The sequence below is a fragment of the Talpa occidentalis genome, unplaced genomic scaffold, assembly GCF_014898055.3.
Source record: "Talpa occidentalis isolate TD23 unplaced genomic scaffold, MPIMG_talOcc4v2.1 talOcc4.2, whole genome shotgun sequence".
In the NCBI taxonomy this organism is placed as follows: domain Eukaryota; kingdom Metazoa; phylum Chordata; class Mammalia; order Eulipotyphla; family Talpidae; genus Talpa; species Talpa occidentalis.
The window spans coordinates 30,246,703-30,262,926 of record NW_023602073.1 but is presented as its reverse complement, the minus strand read 5'-3'; the positions used below and the strand labels follow the sequence as shown (position 1 = coordinate 30,262,926).

At 52.6% G+C, this 16,224-nt stretch overlaps 1 pseudogene; it reads left to right on the top strand.

Moving 5' to 3' along the window:
• Nucleotides 1-1,202: 1,202 nt before the first annotated feature.
• Nucleotides 1,203-11,107, top strand: LOC119251141 (cystatin-B-like; annotated as a pseudogene).
• The last annotated feature ends 5,117 nt before the right edge of the window (nt 11,108-16,224 follow it).

Sequence of the window (16,224 nt, the reverse complement as noted above, 5' to 3'; positions counted from 1 at the left end):
GGGAAGTAGCAGGCGGCAGGAGAGGTCTGCGTGCCATGTGGGACCCTCGCTAGGTGGCCGGGGATCGAACCGGCTCTATAGAGGCTGAGGGCAGATTTGCAACTGCTGTGCCACCTGGGAGGCCCCGATGGAACCTCCATCTAAACACATGGGTTGAGCTATCACGAAGCACAGAACCTAAACAGACGGCCTGCTGGGAGGCACGGGACAGCTCTGTGCTCTGGCTGTTCTGGCCACAGTCCAGGCACCAGCCCTGAGGGCTGTTGACCCAACAGGCAGATTGACTGAATTACACTGCTGAGGGGAACTGTGGGCAAGACATGTGGGGTCTGCTGCACCATAGATGGGTTTTCTCCCTGGCCTGGGCTCGACTCAGGACTCAGCTGTGACAGTGCTGAGACTTTACCCCTAGGCCAACATGAAGGTCCAACAAACCCAAATGGACAGATACCATGTATGTTACCTCGACTGTGTGGTGGGGATGATCCCGAAGTCACCATTTATTTGGTTCCTTCCCTGGGAATCCCCAGGCAACAATGGGAATAGAGGTGGCAGGCAGGTGAGGGCATCATGGCCTGAGAGGTCTGGGCAGTAGTGGTTTGGCTAAATGGTTCCCACTGAGGAGTTGTTCATCTGCAAGGCCACAGGGAGGAGGAGGCCAGCCCTGTGAAGGGAATGGACATCAAAGGAGTAGACAACTTGGGTGAAGAGAGAACAAGTTTATTAGCATTTGTACAGTGAACAAGAAACCTTGGAGGAGATACATGAAAATAACTAGAAATGAATTAGGAGACCAAGATTTGGAACTACAAGAGAAGGGCCAGGTGTCTGTGGGTAGAGGCCTTGTATAACTTAAAGGAGGGCATGTAGCTAGAGAGTTGGAGAGGAGAAGTTGGGGGTGCAGCAGTGCTTAATGTTCAGCTGCCCCTGATGTGGACAGGCAGGACAGGGGTGAGGAGCGGTGTCCCTTGAGGGTTGGTGTCAGGTGAGCACCCTCGGCTTGTGCTATGGATCCCTGCAGAGCCTGCTTCCCCAGGCAGGCTGCTGTTGCCTTAGCTTCCTCACTTTAACCTGCAGGAATCTGGCCAGGGCTGATCCTCCAGCAGGCCTGGTGTGAGCTCAGGATTGCCTGCACAGGCTGCATTCTCCAGGGCACAGCCTTGCTCTCCCAGCGAGGGTAGGGTGAGCTCAGCGCCATCCTCATGGGGTGCAGCATCCTGGTCATTGTCTGGTTCATCCGGCAGTACTCCTCTTGCCTCAAAATCCTCAAAGAAGTGTGCAGGATCCCAAGTCAGAGGCCTTAATCAGAGACATCCTGCAGGGGAGGAGGGAGTAGAAGGACCAGAGGGTGGGAGGGAGGAGCACAGGGGACTGAGGTGATGGTGCACGGGTGTCTTGCAGAAGGAAACTCTAGGGGACTATATCTGATGGGTTGGGGGGAAGCAAATAGTGTGTATAAGTGAAAAGTGAAGTAAAAAATAAAAAAAGAAGACTAAAAAAAAAATACAATCAAGCCTGTAGGATCATCCTCCTGTCTTGGCTTCTCCAGCAGTGGGGGTGTGAACTGCCCACACTGGGCAGCTCCTGAAACATCCTGGCCTATACCTGTATCCCGCAGTGGGGCTGCTGTGAACACACCACTGCCAGCATGCCCTGCTGGGGCCTGGCTAGGGCCTAGCTAGGGCCTGGCTCCCCACAAACAGGTGGTATGAACTTGTGCCCAACAGGTTGTCCTGCAGGTTGCAGGCCTGGCCTGGCTCCCCAGCAGGGTCTGGTGAGTGACCCCTGAATGCAGGGGGGCTAAGGCCAGTACCCCCACTGCCTCTCTGAGTCCTCAGTCGCACCCATGGGTGGGTACAGCCTGGTCTTGCTGCCCCCAAAGTACAGCCACAGGCTGCTAGAGGCAGAGGGACGAGGTGTCCTCACGGTCAGGGGCTGGGCTCGGGTCTGCAGCCTCACCGGGCCCAGGCCAGCTTTCATCAGCAGCGCCCCACCTGCTACACAAAGCCCAAGGGGATCAGAGGGTTGGCAGTGTGTTAATGAGTCCCTCCCGGTGCCGGCACCCCACGACATCCCTTGCCTATGTTCTCGTTGACCTCTGGGGGGATCCTCATGATCTTCTGGTGGGATCCTGCCAGGATCCTCTGATACAGATAAGAAAATTGTGGCTCAGAGAGAGGGAGCAGCTCGTCCCAGAGCCACTGCTGATCAGATGGCCAAGTCAGCATTTGAAACAAAGTCCGCTGCATTCCCAAGCCAGTGGCCTGACGTCCATTATTGCCAAACCCCAGAAACGCTGCGGAAGATAACCCTTAGGTCCCCTGCCCTCAGATAAGGGATCTGGGTGCAGAGGGGTGTTATGATTCCCCCAGGGCCATAAAGCAGGGAAGAGCGGCAGGCCGCTCTGAACGCTAGTCCTGCCGTCATCTTGATGCCACAGGGGGACTACCCCTGCCGTGCCAGCCTTGGAGGGTGCCTTTACTTTGAGCCTCGATATGTATCACTGCTGGGACAAACGTGTCCTTCACATCCTGTGGGCTGCTGGGATCCGGGCCCCAGAAGTAGCATTGTCTCAGGGCTGTCACTGCGAAAAGGGCTGTGACTGGGCAAGGTGCCAGGGAGGTGCTGGTTTTCCCTTCCCCTCCACAGCCACAGGATAAAAGGTTCAGGGGAACTTGAGAAGCCTGTCCCTCCCTGGGTGGCACTTGGGGCAGATCACCCAACTTGATGAAACAACTCGGTCCTCATGAAGTCTGAGGGAGAGGGTGTGAAAGGGGCCGGGGGCCGGCGTCAGGACAGCATGGGGGGCAGAGTGTCTCAGGGACAGTAGCTTCTAGAACGGTGGTTCTCAATTGTTCACCAGGGAGCATTTGCAAAGTCTGAGGTCCACAGCTTAGCGGCTGAGTGCTCCTCAACCTACTTGCCAGGCTGGTTAGGTAGGGGCCAGGGAAGCTGCCCAACATCCTACAGGGCACAGAACAGCTCCCACAATTGAGCATCATCTGGCCCCCAATGTCATCGGTGTCAAAGTTGAAAAACCCTTTTCTAAAGCAACCTCCACGCGTCCTTCGCCTCCTCCAGCCTGGGTGGCTCCTACAGCTGGGCTGGGCCGCCGCTTGCCAGAGGTGCTCTGCCAGTGGTATGTGTGGGGAGTGGGAAGGGGTCCAGCTGTACCCCAAATTCTTTAATAAATTAGATCACATTACTGTCCTGCTCGGAACTCTCCTGGGTCTCCCAGTGCTCCTCTGACAAAATCTAAACCCCTTTCCGTGGCTGCAGGCCCTGGCCCGGCTGACCTTCCAGCCCACTGGCTGCCTCCCCCAGCGCACACCTCTAGGCCCATTGTCCTTAAGCACAGCCTGGCACTGGCGGGAATATTCCTCCTTGCTCTCCTCAGGGCGGGCTCCTCTCTTCTCCTGTGTCTCCTCAGTGGGGCCTCTCCCGACCCCCCTGTGAGAAGCGGCCAAGCTCCCACCCCGCCCTTGTCCCGATCACGCTGGCCGGCCTCACCATCTGCTCGATGGACGCTCCACACGGGCAGGCTCTTCGCTGGTTTCATTCCCTGCGTACCAACCGTTCCGGCACGTTTTCATTACTGCTAGTATCCGCCTGAATCCTTATGTGAATTTTCTTATTTTACAGCTTTCCTGTCTGCCTCCCCAACTACAGAATGAGCACCGTGAGGGCAGGAGCTATCTGGCTGGTTGTCTAGTTCCCCAGCACCTGCAACAACAGCCAGCACGGGGCAGGTGCTCGGCAAAAGGAGCTCCTCAGGAGTTGGGGTTCCCCATCCCAGCCACTATCCTTCCTGCCTCGGGCTGGGAGTGCCAGTTTTGCCATCGCCAAGGGAGAGAATCACTGCCCCCAGAATAGGGGGACACAGTGCACCAACAGTTAAGAACATGATGTGGGTTTGCCTCCATGAACACTGGCTGTGTGAAAGCAGCAAGTTGCTTAACTGCGCAGAGTCTGTCTTCTCCTCCATGGAAAGGGGATAAGAATAGAACAGACTTGATAGCAATGCTGGGCATCTGGCATGCAGTAAGAGGTGAATAAATGCTGGCCAATATATTTGATAGAAGCGATGCTCACAGCCCATCTGCCTGCCAGAGAGAAAATGAGAAAGCCTTGGCACAGAGGCTGACAAGCACTCCTGTCCCCAGTGGCAGTCCAGACACTGCTCTGCCCTTCCTGGTGACCGCCAGATGTGCAGTAGCTGGAAACTCACATTCTCGTGCAGGAAATGGAGATACTCGTGGCCCAGGGATCCCTGAGGCTGGCTCTGGAGCTTGCTTAGGTCGAGGGTGGACAGTGAGTTCCAGGGACGTTCCCAGCAGGCAGAAGGCGGCACTCAGGTATTGGGAGGGGGCAGATGAAGCAGGCGAAAGGTCCAGCTAGAGCAAGGCCACGAGAGGTGACGGAGAAGCAAGGGGGCCGCAAGCCCTAATGGGACGCCTGTTACTGGCAGGCCAGTGGCAGGAACTGAGCAGAAGAGCGCGAGCCAAGGACATGGCTCCTGCTTGCAGGGCATGTGGGCAGAGTAGTCAGAGGCACTGCCATGGGGGTGGGGGTACAGCTAGTACATGTTATAGTAGCTCAGTGAAGGCACAGAGCTCTGCGGAGGCCACCACATGGCACTACCCAGGTGTTGTCACTCTGTCTACCTGAATGGCACCAGTGGAGTTGGGCAGTGCCCAGCCTGTGCAGCACCATGACCAAAGTATCAGGATGAGCTCTCCAGAGGAAACAGTCTGATACAATATGACTCCAGAGAGAACAGGATCCCCAGAGAATGCCCCCAAGCCCCAGGAAGGGCTAGCACCTACTGTAGCATCTGGGTACCCTCTGGATCCCTCCTAATCTGGACTCTGAGAGCTTCAATGCATGGAGTCCACTGGTCTCCCCTAGAACTGCAACCATGTCTGAAAGGAGAGAAGTGGGGACAGATGGAGGGTATGATCCCACATAAGTTACCTGGCCTGTTCTGAGCCTTAGTTTCCTACCTGACGAAACGGGGATAATGTCCACCTGCACTATGAGGATTCACACCACACACATAGCAAATCAGAGCTCCCAGGGCTCAATAGAATCATAGTTATTATTACTGCTGCTCTCTCTGGATAAGGTGGCTCTGGCTAGCAGTGTGCTAAAGGGTTTGTAAATCAGAATATCACATCTCTACCAACAAGTACAGGCTTTGGCATCAGTGTTGGTTGAGCCAGGGTGCAATCATTATCTAGGTGATCTTGTGCCAACCTCTCCACATTTCCAACTTCTTCAGTGTCCTATGGGGTTAGTGTGCAAGCTCAACAACATCACGCATACAAAACAGCACAGTGAGCAGCCAAAAGGAGTGCTTAGTGAGCGCTTAATATCACCATTTTTAATAGGCGCAAAGCTAGAGAATGCTAGGCTGTTCCATTCACACCTCAGCAAGCATTTATGGAGCATATATAACGCATCAGGCAAAATCCCATGTGCTGCTACACAGTAGGACATGGTCTCTGACTTCAAAGTTTAATTTCCAGTGGGATGTTCTAATTTTGAAAGGTTCGTCAGGGGAAGACGAGGAGGGAAAGATGAGGATGACAGAATAAGTTTAAAGGGGGGCTTTATTGCATTCCTGGACAAACTTCACGGACCCAAGGTGGGGGCCGGTGAAGCCGCGCCTATTGTCAGGGGAAGGCAGGAGTTTATAGGATGGGGAGAGGGAAGCCGGGCTTGCAGGTAACGAGGAACAGTTGTTTTCTGATGGTATCAGCAGGTCCTCATTCTCGGCCCTAAGTGGGCTTCCTTCCAGATGCCTTTTCATCCTAGTAACTCTGGTTCCCGCCAGACCTTTCAAATTTGACGGGTGCTTACGAGTCATCTGTTTAGTACAGAGGTTCTCCATGTGGCTGGGCAGCAGAATCTGCCAGAAAGTAGTTTACAAAGGCAGGAGCTCAGAGCCCCGGTCCTTCCTCCCTCCTCCCCCCTCGCTGGCAAATTCGGATTGAGTGAGTTTAGAATGGAGCCTGAAAGGTCCATGCAAGAAGCCAGAATGCAAAAGCCCACCAGGAAGCCCACCTTGGGCAGGAACGCAGGAGCCTGCCTAGAAAATTCAGACAATGAACCCCTCCCCGCCCTAGAATCGTTTCCCACCCTTGCAAACCCAGTCTCCCACCTGCTCTCTCCTTACCCTGTAAAGCCTGCCTTCCCCCGGCAACGTGTGCGACTCCACACAGGGGTCCCCACCTTGGGTCTGTGAATTTCACCTGGGGCACAATAAATTTTTCCTTCCTTTGAGAAAGCTTGGCCTGGCTCTTTCCTTTACCACACCGAACGTTTCATCTTGGTGCCTGAAACCCGGGAAGGCTGTGTCCCCTGGTGCCAGGGCCTCCTTCCCGTCCCTGGGACTCTCCTCTCCATTGCAGACCCTCACATCCACCACCGGCCTTGACCCTTGGGGTAAGTCACCTGCCTGACCCGCCTTCCTGGGAGGCCCTCACCTCTGGGTATTCAGCTCCTCACCTAACCCTCTCCCTCAGTCGGCTGTTCCGTAAACCATGGTGGGTCCACGTCAGCCGACTCCAGTTACACCAAGACCCTGGCTTTGGGGACGCCCGTCCAGACTAGGTGCACGAATCCTAGGCAACAAAGGAGTAGTGGAGATGACCCTCTCGTTTGTTTGTCCCGTACCGAAGGCCAGGACGGAATCATGGGATGCCACGATTGTGGGCCTGTGCCCCTCGACGGCCAGATCAGGTTCGTGGGATGCTGACCCTGTGCCCCCGTTAGTTGGTGTAACGAACATATAAAACTTACAAATAAAATTGACAATGTTAAGGTGCCTGCGAGCGCTGTGAGAGAAAGTAGCTGAGGCCACATGGAGTGGTAAAGACTGATAAAGCAGACAGTGCCTGAGCCTAAACCTGGTAAGAAGGTATAAAAGGAGCAGCTCCCTGAAGCAGACTCAGAGCAGTCCTAACAACTGGCTCGGAGCAACAGACTCACTGGAGGCTACTCTTCCAGAGTCCAGCTTGCTGCCTCCCTTTGAACTCAGACTCGCTCTCCAGCTGAAACCTCTCCTCGCTCCTGCTGCTAGCTCGCTCCCAGGTTTGGCACACCAGGAAACTTGCACTTTCAGGCTCTGCTCCCCGTGACCCCGGTGGCCTGCTCCCTGACAGCAGCCCAAGGGGTCTATCAGCTCAACACCCTGCACGACCATCCGCACTGCGTGCCCTCGAGCCTAGAGACTTCCACGGCCTAAGGACTTCCACCTTGGTGGAAGGCCCGGCTAACACACTTCGCGGCGACTGTCTTCAGTCTAATGTACTCTGGGAACTTGGGGTTGGCTTGCCTGTATGAACATAAGTGTGTGTGACTAATATAGGAAAAAATTTCTCTTTGAGAGCCAACTTCTGACTGAAGCTTATCTATCACGCTCGTGACAATGTATTGTTTACTAATTGTATTAAAGTTCCTTTCCAGGGCCTCCCTGGTAGCACAGGTGGTTGAGCGCAGTGCTGTGAAGCTGTCTGCAGCCTCTGCAGTGCCAGTTCGATCCCCACCGGCCTCGGAACAACCCACATGGTGAGCAGACCTCTCCAGTCTCGCCTACTACTCCCTTCAGCAGTGTATTTCGTCATTCTGCCTGTTCTGTTCCCCGCTCTGTCTCTGGTGAATCCTCTCACCCTCCTGTGCATATGGACTGTACCCTGGTTCTTGCATAAATAAAAAAATATATATATATAAAAATATAAGTTCCTTTCCATTAAAATCTCATATGTTTTGTATTGACGCAGCCGATGGCAGAACCTATTTAGAGCAGGCAGGTTTGTGGGGTCTGGGGTGCCCTTCTCCCTGCATACCAGATATTTTAGAATGTGGATTTGAGGATAATCTTACGCACACAAAGTCCACCCAAATGGAACTGGCCCAGAGCAAGGCCCAGAAGCCTGCCCCAAGTCCAAAGCACCTTTCAGTGGGAACCCACAGGAAAGGATCAGAAACAACCAGACAAGTCTGGGAGGAAAAGAGCAAAATCAAGACAAGAACCACCATTGTCACCTCCCCACGGGTCTGTCACACACATCTGTGTCACCCAGTCCACGACCAAAAGGCAAGAGCAATTTGTCCACATGTCTGTCAGTTCCACGTGTCTCCTCCAGGTTTCCTTTTAGCTCCATCTTGCTTCCTTCCTTCCTCCATCCCTTCTGCAGCTTCTTCCTCTCCCAGCTCAGCTCCAACCTCTCTTGGGTGGGGCAAGAAACCAGAAACCCCCTTTCCTGGGGACCACCCCATTGCCAGGACACAGTGCTTGGGAATGCAGAAGACTCCATTTGTACTTCCAGGTCAGCACAGCAGATATTTTAGACTGTGGATTGAGGATGATCTTAATGATTGCTGAATAGTTTTCCTTGTGTATATGTATCACATCTTCTCCATCCAGTCATCTATTTTTGGGCATTTGGGTTGTTTTCATATCTTACCTATTATAAATAGTGCTACAATAAACATAGGGGTGCCGTTTTCCTTTTGAATTAGTGTTTTTGTGTCCTTTGGGTAGATTCTTAGGAATGGAATTGCTGGATCATTAGGTAGATCCATTTTTAGTAATTTGAGGGTCTTCCACACAGCTCTGAATAATGTTTGGACAAGTTTGCATTCCCACCAGCAATATAGGAGAGTTCCTTTTTCTCCACATCCTCACCAGCATTTGTTGTTTCTGTTTTTTTCATTTTTCATGTGGGCTTTCTCACTGGAGTGAAGTGTACCCCATCTTCTTGATTCAAGATCCCCTGATTTAAAACACAATGAGAAACCACTTCACACCTGTGAGAAGGGCCCATATCAAAAGGACCAGACATAACAAGAGCTGGCAGGACATGGAGACAAGGGAACAGTCCTGCACTATTTTGGGGAATGTAGACTGGTTCAGCCCTGCTGGAAAATGGTGACCAGGTTTCTTAGAAAATTAACTGAGCACCTGCCATAGGACCCAGCAGGCCCATTCCAACGTATCTACCCTGCCTCAACAGCCCATGAGAAGTTCTCAGCTATGAAGGAAGACTCAAAGTCTAAATGAATTAGCAGCAGGGGGAGGCTGGGGAGAGCCCTCTAGGGCGGCTCTGCCTCTCACTTTCCCAACCCAAGCTCTTATTAAAGATATGAACAAAGGGATAAGGAAATAGTTTGCAATTGTGTTTATGCTTATACAAATGAATAAGTTACTGCAGGAACAAGTTTTTCTAGTTAGTAGGGATCATGCCACAAGTCAGCATGTCCTCAGGGAACAGGAGTTCATTTGGGGAAGAAGTTCTGTTTGCAGAACTTCTAACCTCCTGGAACCTCCTGTGCAGAGTAAGCAGGTGCTCTCAGAGACTCCGGCTCCCTTTAGGGCGGCAGGCGCCAGCACACCCGCAGAGGATGTTACACTACTTCACAGGAAAACTGCACCCCCCTGATCACTGCAGCACTATTTACAGTAGCCAAGCTGTGGAAGGGGTGGTACATAGGTAATAGAATACTAATCATCAAGAAACATGAACTAATGCCATCTGGGGCAACATGGATAGAGCAAATGGAAATAAGCCCAAAGGAGAAAGACAAATATGTCACTTAGGTATGGATATAGAGTAATTAAACAAAGGGCTAGATTAAGCCAAACTTAAAAGCTATCCCTTGAGTCTCTTAGGTGGTGCCTGACTACTGGCTGGGGCTGCAGACCAGCCCAGACTTCCTGGCCTGGCAGCGCTGGATGGCAGACAGACCCTCTCTAGTTTACATCAAACTCATTTGACAACAAAGCCTGACTCCAGCTGACTGAATCCCCCATTGTGTGTTGTTTCACCTACACCACCACTGGGTCCCCAGCCTCTGCTGTTTGCTGGGTCTGAGATGGATCTTGTACTTGATGCTGCATGTAATTTATTTCTTTGTTTGTTTTTAAGATTCATTTTTTATTTATTTATGCATATAAGAACTGGGGTATAGGTCAGAGGTGCAGAGGGTGAGAGGATTCACCAGACACAGAGGAGGGAGCAGAACTGGCCAATCTACTGAAATCCACTGCTGAGGGGATGGGTGGGTGAGACAGGAGAGGTCTGCTGCCCTCTGTGGGTTGCTTCCTGGCCGGGGATCAAACTCAGATCTAAGAAGTGTTAGCACTCAGACTTAAACCTTATGCCACGAGGGAGGCCCTGTTTTTAATATTTTTTTTACATCTCTGATACTATTGATAATAGTGTGAGGTCTCCTGCTTCTCTGCTTTCACAACAAACACACTCCTTCCAGCACGTGGCTCAGGTCGGGTTTACACGTGTCTTTGTCACCTTTACTCAGTGTCCATCTCTCACGACAGTGCAAGCTCCATGTCTCCAGGGTCCTCTCTCTGCTGCCATTGTATCTGCAGGGGAGGCAGCTTGGGGAGGCAGGAGCCAGCCAGGGAGAGGGATGCTGGGAAGTGAAGAGGAGGCAAAGGCAGAGAACACTAGGGAGATGCTCCCTGGTTCACTGAGAAAAGCATTTCTCAAAGTGTGGTTGTGGAATCCTTGAAGTCACCCAGAGCCTGTCACAGGAGCCACGAGGTCAAAACTATTTTCTAAACGTCACTTAGACACCATTGGCTTTTTCACTATTTTGCCATCTGCTGAGGTAAAAATTACTGAAAATGGAGCTTATATTACTAACTGCAGTTTTTCTTCACAACTACTTACCTCAGAAACACATCTCCAAGCCAGTTCCATTTCAAAGTGTCTTGGTTGAAGTATTAAAAATTATCTTGGGCCCCAGCCCCTCAGCGCAGGAACCGCCTCCTGTCCGCGCCCGCTGCCCCGCAGCCCCGCGCCGAGACCCAGGCCATCGCCGACCAGGGGAAGGCCCAGCTGGAAGAGAAGGAGAACCAGACATTCCCCAGGTTCAAGGCTGTGGAGTTCAAGAGCCAGCTGTTCGCCCCGGGAGGAACTTCTTCATCAAGGTTCAAGTGGGCGAGGAAGACTTCATGCGCCTTCGAGTCTTTGGGAGCCTCCCCCACGAAAACAAGCCCCGTCCCTGTCCAGCTCTCAGACCAGCAGGACCCGGCAGGACGAGCTCTCCTGCTTCTAGCCCCAACTGAGGCCGCTCCCCAGCCGCCTTTCCATGCCCTGCCAGCTGCGCAGACCTGCTGGGGGAAGGCCATCCTGCTCACAGTTCCTTTTGGGCTTCCCTCCCCATCAGCGATCCCCAGAATACAATAGTTTCTTAACTCTCTAAAAAAAAAGTCATCTTCATTATTCTGTCATCCTCAAATCCACATTTTACAGCACCTGATGCGATGACACGCAAGTGCACACACAACACTCCTGCTGCGTTCCCAGCTGTTATGTGCCAAGAAAAATATTTGCATGAGATGGATTGGACTATTTTTCTTTTTTGTAGGCAATACCATCTTCACATGAAGGAATGAATGACAAAATCTGTGGCTATTTGATTTGGTTAATTAGCAGACATTGTCCTGAAAATGAGTGCTGGTCATGGGGCCCCCAACCTCCTCCTGCTGCTTCTCTCCAGGGCTCTGGCCCAGACAGACACCTGGGCTGGTGAGAGCAGGGTGGAGGGAAAAGGCTTCTGCAGAGGAAGCTGCCTTAGGCCCCTCTGTCACCCCCGTGGCGCCCCTCAGTCCTAGTCCCTTTCTGTCCCCCCACCTGCCTCCTCCTTTTGTCCCCTGAGTCTTGCCCCTTCTGGACCCGCTGCCCATGTTCAGTCTCTGGAGCTCCCTCCCTCCTGGACACTTTCTCCCCTGCCCCATCTCCCCGGGACTCAGGACCTGCCCCGGGAGGAGGGTCCGCCCGGCTTTCACCCCTCCCCGCCCCCAGGCTCCCCCTCTCTGAGGGTGTTAGAAATGGTGATGTCCCGCCCGGCCTCGGGGAGCCCCGGTGCATCGCGGGGCTACGTGGACGACCCGCAGTTCGGGGTTCGACAGCGACTCCCCGGGCCAGAGCGCGGAGCCGCGGGCCCCTGGGCGGGCGGGCGGGGCGGGAGGGTCGGGCGAGGAGACGCGGCTCCGCAGACACTCGGCGCGGAGGCTCCAAGCGCTCCTGGAGGCCCCGCGCGGCCGCCGCAGCCAGAGCCGGGCCGGGGAGCAGCGCGGGCCGGGGCGGGTCACCGCTCCCGCCCCACCCCCCGCCCCGAGTCTCGGGGCCCCGTGACCCCCGAGGCCGTGGCCCCTGCCAGGCCCCTTGACCAGGGAAGAGCTCGCGGGACTTTCACCCTTTAGGTTTTATTTAAGTTCAGGATTATTCAGGGCGGGAGATCGGGTGCGGGCGGGAGACCACGGGGTGACTGAAGGGCGGGGCTGAAAAGGGGCTGCGGGGCTTTGATCTCCCTGAGGCGCGCACCCCGCAGGGAAATGGAATCATGGAGAGAAAGCGCCCCCTTCTGGCCAGAGAGGGAGCTGTCGGCCACGTTTTCCAGCTCTGGGATGGAGACTGGCCCAGAGGCTCCTACTTTTTCTGAAGGACAGTTAAGGAATCCAATTTCTCCTGAGAAAGAGGGGAGACCATCCCTGAAATCACCCTGCACAGGACCCTTTTCACCAGCAGCCATCTTAGGAGCAACGAGTTTCTCTCTCGAGATCTTGTTTTTTGGTGAGAGAGCATTTTTGGAGATCTCCCTCCTGCCTGTCTGTGTCATCACCCTCCACCCAAGTCAGCAACAAAATGCTCAGAGACCTGCATCCCACCCTGGGCTCTCACCTGCTCTCCCGGACTCCCAGACCAGGCTGGTTTATGGGGTTTGTGCTCCTCCCTCCAAGCATACTGTTCTGTCCACTGGAGGATGGTCACATGAGGCTGCTTCAGTGTCCATGGAGGAAACACAAAGCATGAAATTTCTGATTCTTCCTACTCAGGCCCCCCAATCACCATACATGACCCATCACCCCATCTCTGAGCATGAGGTCACCCTGAGGTGTTGGGCCCTGAGCTTCTACCCTGCGGACATCACGCTGACCTGGCAGCGAGATGGGGAGGACCTGACCCAGCACACAGAGCTGGTGAACTCCAGACCAGGGAGGGGGGAATGGAAACTTCCAGAAGTGGGCAGCTGTGGAGGTGGCACTGGAAGGGAAGGGAATGTCAGACCCTGAACCTGAGGCCTCAATCTGACCCTCTGAAGGTTTCTAGAAGGGCTTCTGATGCCCCTGAGTCAGCCGTGTGCCCACATCCCCCTCCTTACCCCTTCTCAGGACTTGGGGCTCCAGCAGCCCCTCATACTGCACAGGGCATGTGTGTCTCTGCTCCTTTCCAGGAGTTCTCAGTTCTCCATCCTTGCCATGGTCCTCATTTCCAGCTCAGTTTTCTTTGTAGGTGTGCTGATTACACTAAAGGTAGCTTTATGTGTGAGGGTATAGAAGAAGTGCTCAGGTAGGGAAGGGAGTGGGGGATCTTGTACACTGAGAGCTTTCACATCCCAGGGAGAACTTGCCCTGCCTGGTTAATGGGAAGTACCATCCACACACACGGGTGTTGCCCAGAGGGCATTTGGTCCAGTCCCCCCTCACCTCCTTTCTTCATTTTTCCCAGTCCTGACCTGGGACTTTACTCACAGTTCTGGAAACTTCCCTGTGGTACAGGATTAGAAGATTCTTTTAAGCTTCTGACCTGACTCCTTCCTGGTCTCACATGATGCTTCTGACCTGACTCCTTCCTGGTCTCACATGATGCTTCTTCCCACAGGAGGACAAGGAGGAAACTACACTCAGGCTGCAGGTAAGAGTGGATCAGGGGTTGGATCCCTGAGCCCCTGGGGACAGTGTAGTTGGAGCCCATGGGGAAGTTATACTCATCAGTTCCTCCCGTGGTCTCATCTCTGACCAAGCTTTGTTGTGTTCTCCCAGGCAGCCATAGTCCCAGTGCTAAGAAGTGTATCTCAGCCCCTAAAGGTGAGACCCTGGAGGACTGCAGTGGGGGTGGGGTTGAGGCAGAGAGGCTGGCACTAGGTGATGGGGATGCTTTCAGGGACATCTTGAGAATGCAGTGGACCATTGATAATGTTAACACTCAGGTCATTCACCTGAATTTCTTCATGATTATTTTCTTTCACAGTGTGAGACAGCCTTGTGTTGGCCTGAGTGTTACAGGATTTCTTTTTGCCCACATTTTGTGGTTTTATGATCCCCTGGTTTAAAACGCTTCACACCTGCGAGAATGGCCCATATCCAAAAGACCAGAAACTCAAGTGCTGGCAAGGATATGGAAAAAAAGGGGATAGTCCTGCATTGTTTTTGTATATAGACTGAGCCAGCCCTTATGGAAACAGTATTGAGGTTTCTTAAAGGAGTAAATGTGGTTCTGCCTTTGGACCCAGCAATTCCACTCTGAGGATCTCCTCACAGAGGATAAATACTCTCCTGTGAAGGGACCCTGCTCTCCCGTCACCACTGCAGAACTATTTACAGTAGCCAAGCTATGGGAACCACCTAAATGCCCCAGACAGGTGGGAGATTAAGAAGAAGCTGGGATTACACATATACATATATGTACATATACAGGTGTCTCCAAAGGAGATGAATGTTTAGGTTTGGGGAGGGAGCTGTCAGGGGTGAAGATGCCACCACATCCAGCAGGGGCCAGGGTGGGGGGAGGGGTATTGCCCAGCTCTTTACACCTCAAGCCAACCATGAGATATTTCTAAACCTCCTCCTCTTCTTCAGGTCCAATGCTTTTTCAGTCCTACTCAGAAGCTGCTTCTCCATGGAACTGTATTTATTGAGGTACACTCTTTACTCTGTATGTGATTTGAATTAATTTATTCCGGGGCTTGATGTTAATTGACTTCCCATCATCTTATGTTGTGTATCCTTCATTCCTGTTACACACACACACACACAACACACACACACAACACATGCACTCCCCTCTTCTTGGGAACCAGATCCTCAACTCAGCACTGGGATTACTCTGACCCTCTGTCTCTCTTCCCCTCAGAGCCGCCCTCTCTGCAGTGTCTCTACTCAGCGGGGTTTGAGCAGCCCCAGAAATCCCTGCACCTCCTGCCTCTGACCTTGTGGGAAAACAGCCCCTCAGCCTGCATGACAGTGAGGAGGCGAAGGCAAAGTCCAGAGGTCAGTGACTGAGAGAGGAGATAATTTACTTTTTTTTATTTTTCCCCTCATTGTATTATTCAGTTGAGATTAGCATTGGTTTACACACTGTATGTGTTCAGAGACAAGGGTCAAGCCTCTTCAGATGTTTGTTACCACATCACACCCACCCTAAGGGCACGCATAGTCTTCACCATAGTCCATTGGCCCTCTTCCTACTTTGTTTCCTACTCTTACCCCAGCCCATAGCTTCAACTCTGCAGTCATGTATATAGAGTATGTTTTGATTTAGTTTATGTTTTGGTTTAGTCTGTCCCTGCTCTGTTTCCTTACATTCCAAATATGAATGAAATCATCCAGTATTTAACTTTCTCCTTCAAACTTATTTCACTTAGCATAATCCCATCCATATCTATCCATGTTGTTGCAAATTCAATATTTCATCTTTTTCACAGCCAAATAGTATTCCATTGTGCATATAGCTTGTGTTCTTTATCCCCTCATCTGCCGTTCGGCACTTACATTGTCTCCATAGCTTGGTTATGGTGGACAGTGCTGCAGTGACCAGAGGAGGCGCATATTCCTCAGAATTAGTGTTTTTACCTTCTTTGGATAAATACCAAGGAATGGGATGCTTGACCATTTTGAGGAACCTTCTTTTTTTTTTCTATAGTAGCAGGACCTTTGTGCTATCCATAGAAAAGAAAGGTTCCAGGTTACCGCCCCACCCAAGGAAAGGTGGGGCTGAGCAGGGATGAGAAGCTAAGGAAGAGGAGGAAGATGTGGAGTGAGATGCAGAAAGAAGACTGGAGGAGGAGCATGGAGAGAGAGACATGTGAAGAAGAAGCCAGGCTTGTTCCTCAGACGTGGACTTGTGCCAGGGAATTGAGGACATGGAAAGAGACACATGAAAGAGACAAAGATGTGGGTGGGAGGCCCATGGGGAAGCTGACAATGGCAGCTGTTTCTTGATGTGGATTTTTATTTTGCTCTTGTCCTTCCAGACTTGCCTGGCCCCTCCTGCCCTGTCCCATGGGTCTCTACCAGTAGGTGCTTTAGCCTTGTGGCAGGCCTTCGGGCCTCAGTGGGCCTGCTTTGGGCAAGCCTGTTTGGCTGGGCACTTACCCATGAGGGGACAGGTAACTTTGGATGCTTCACTTGGG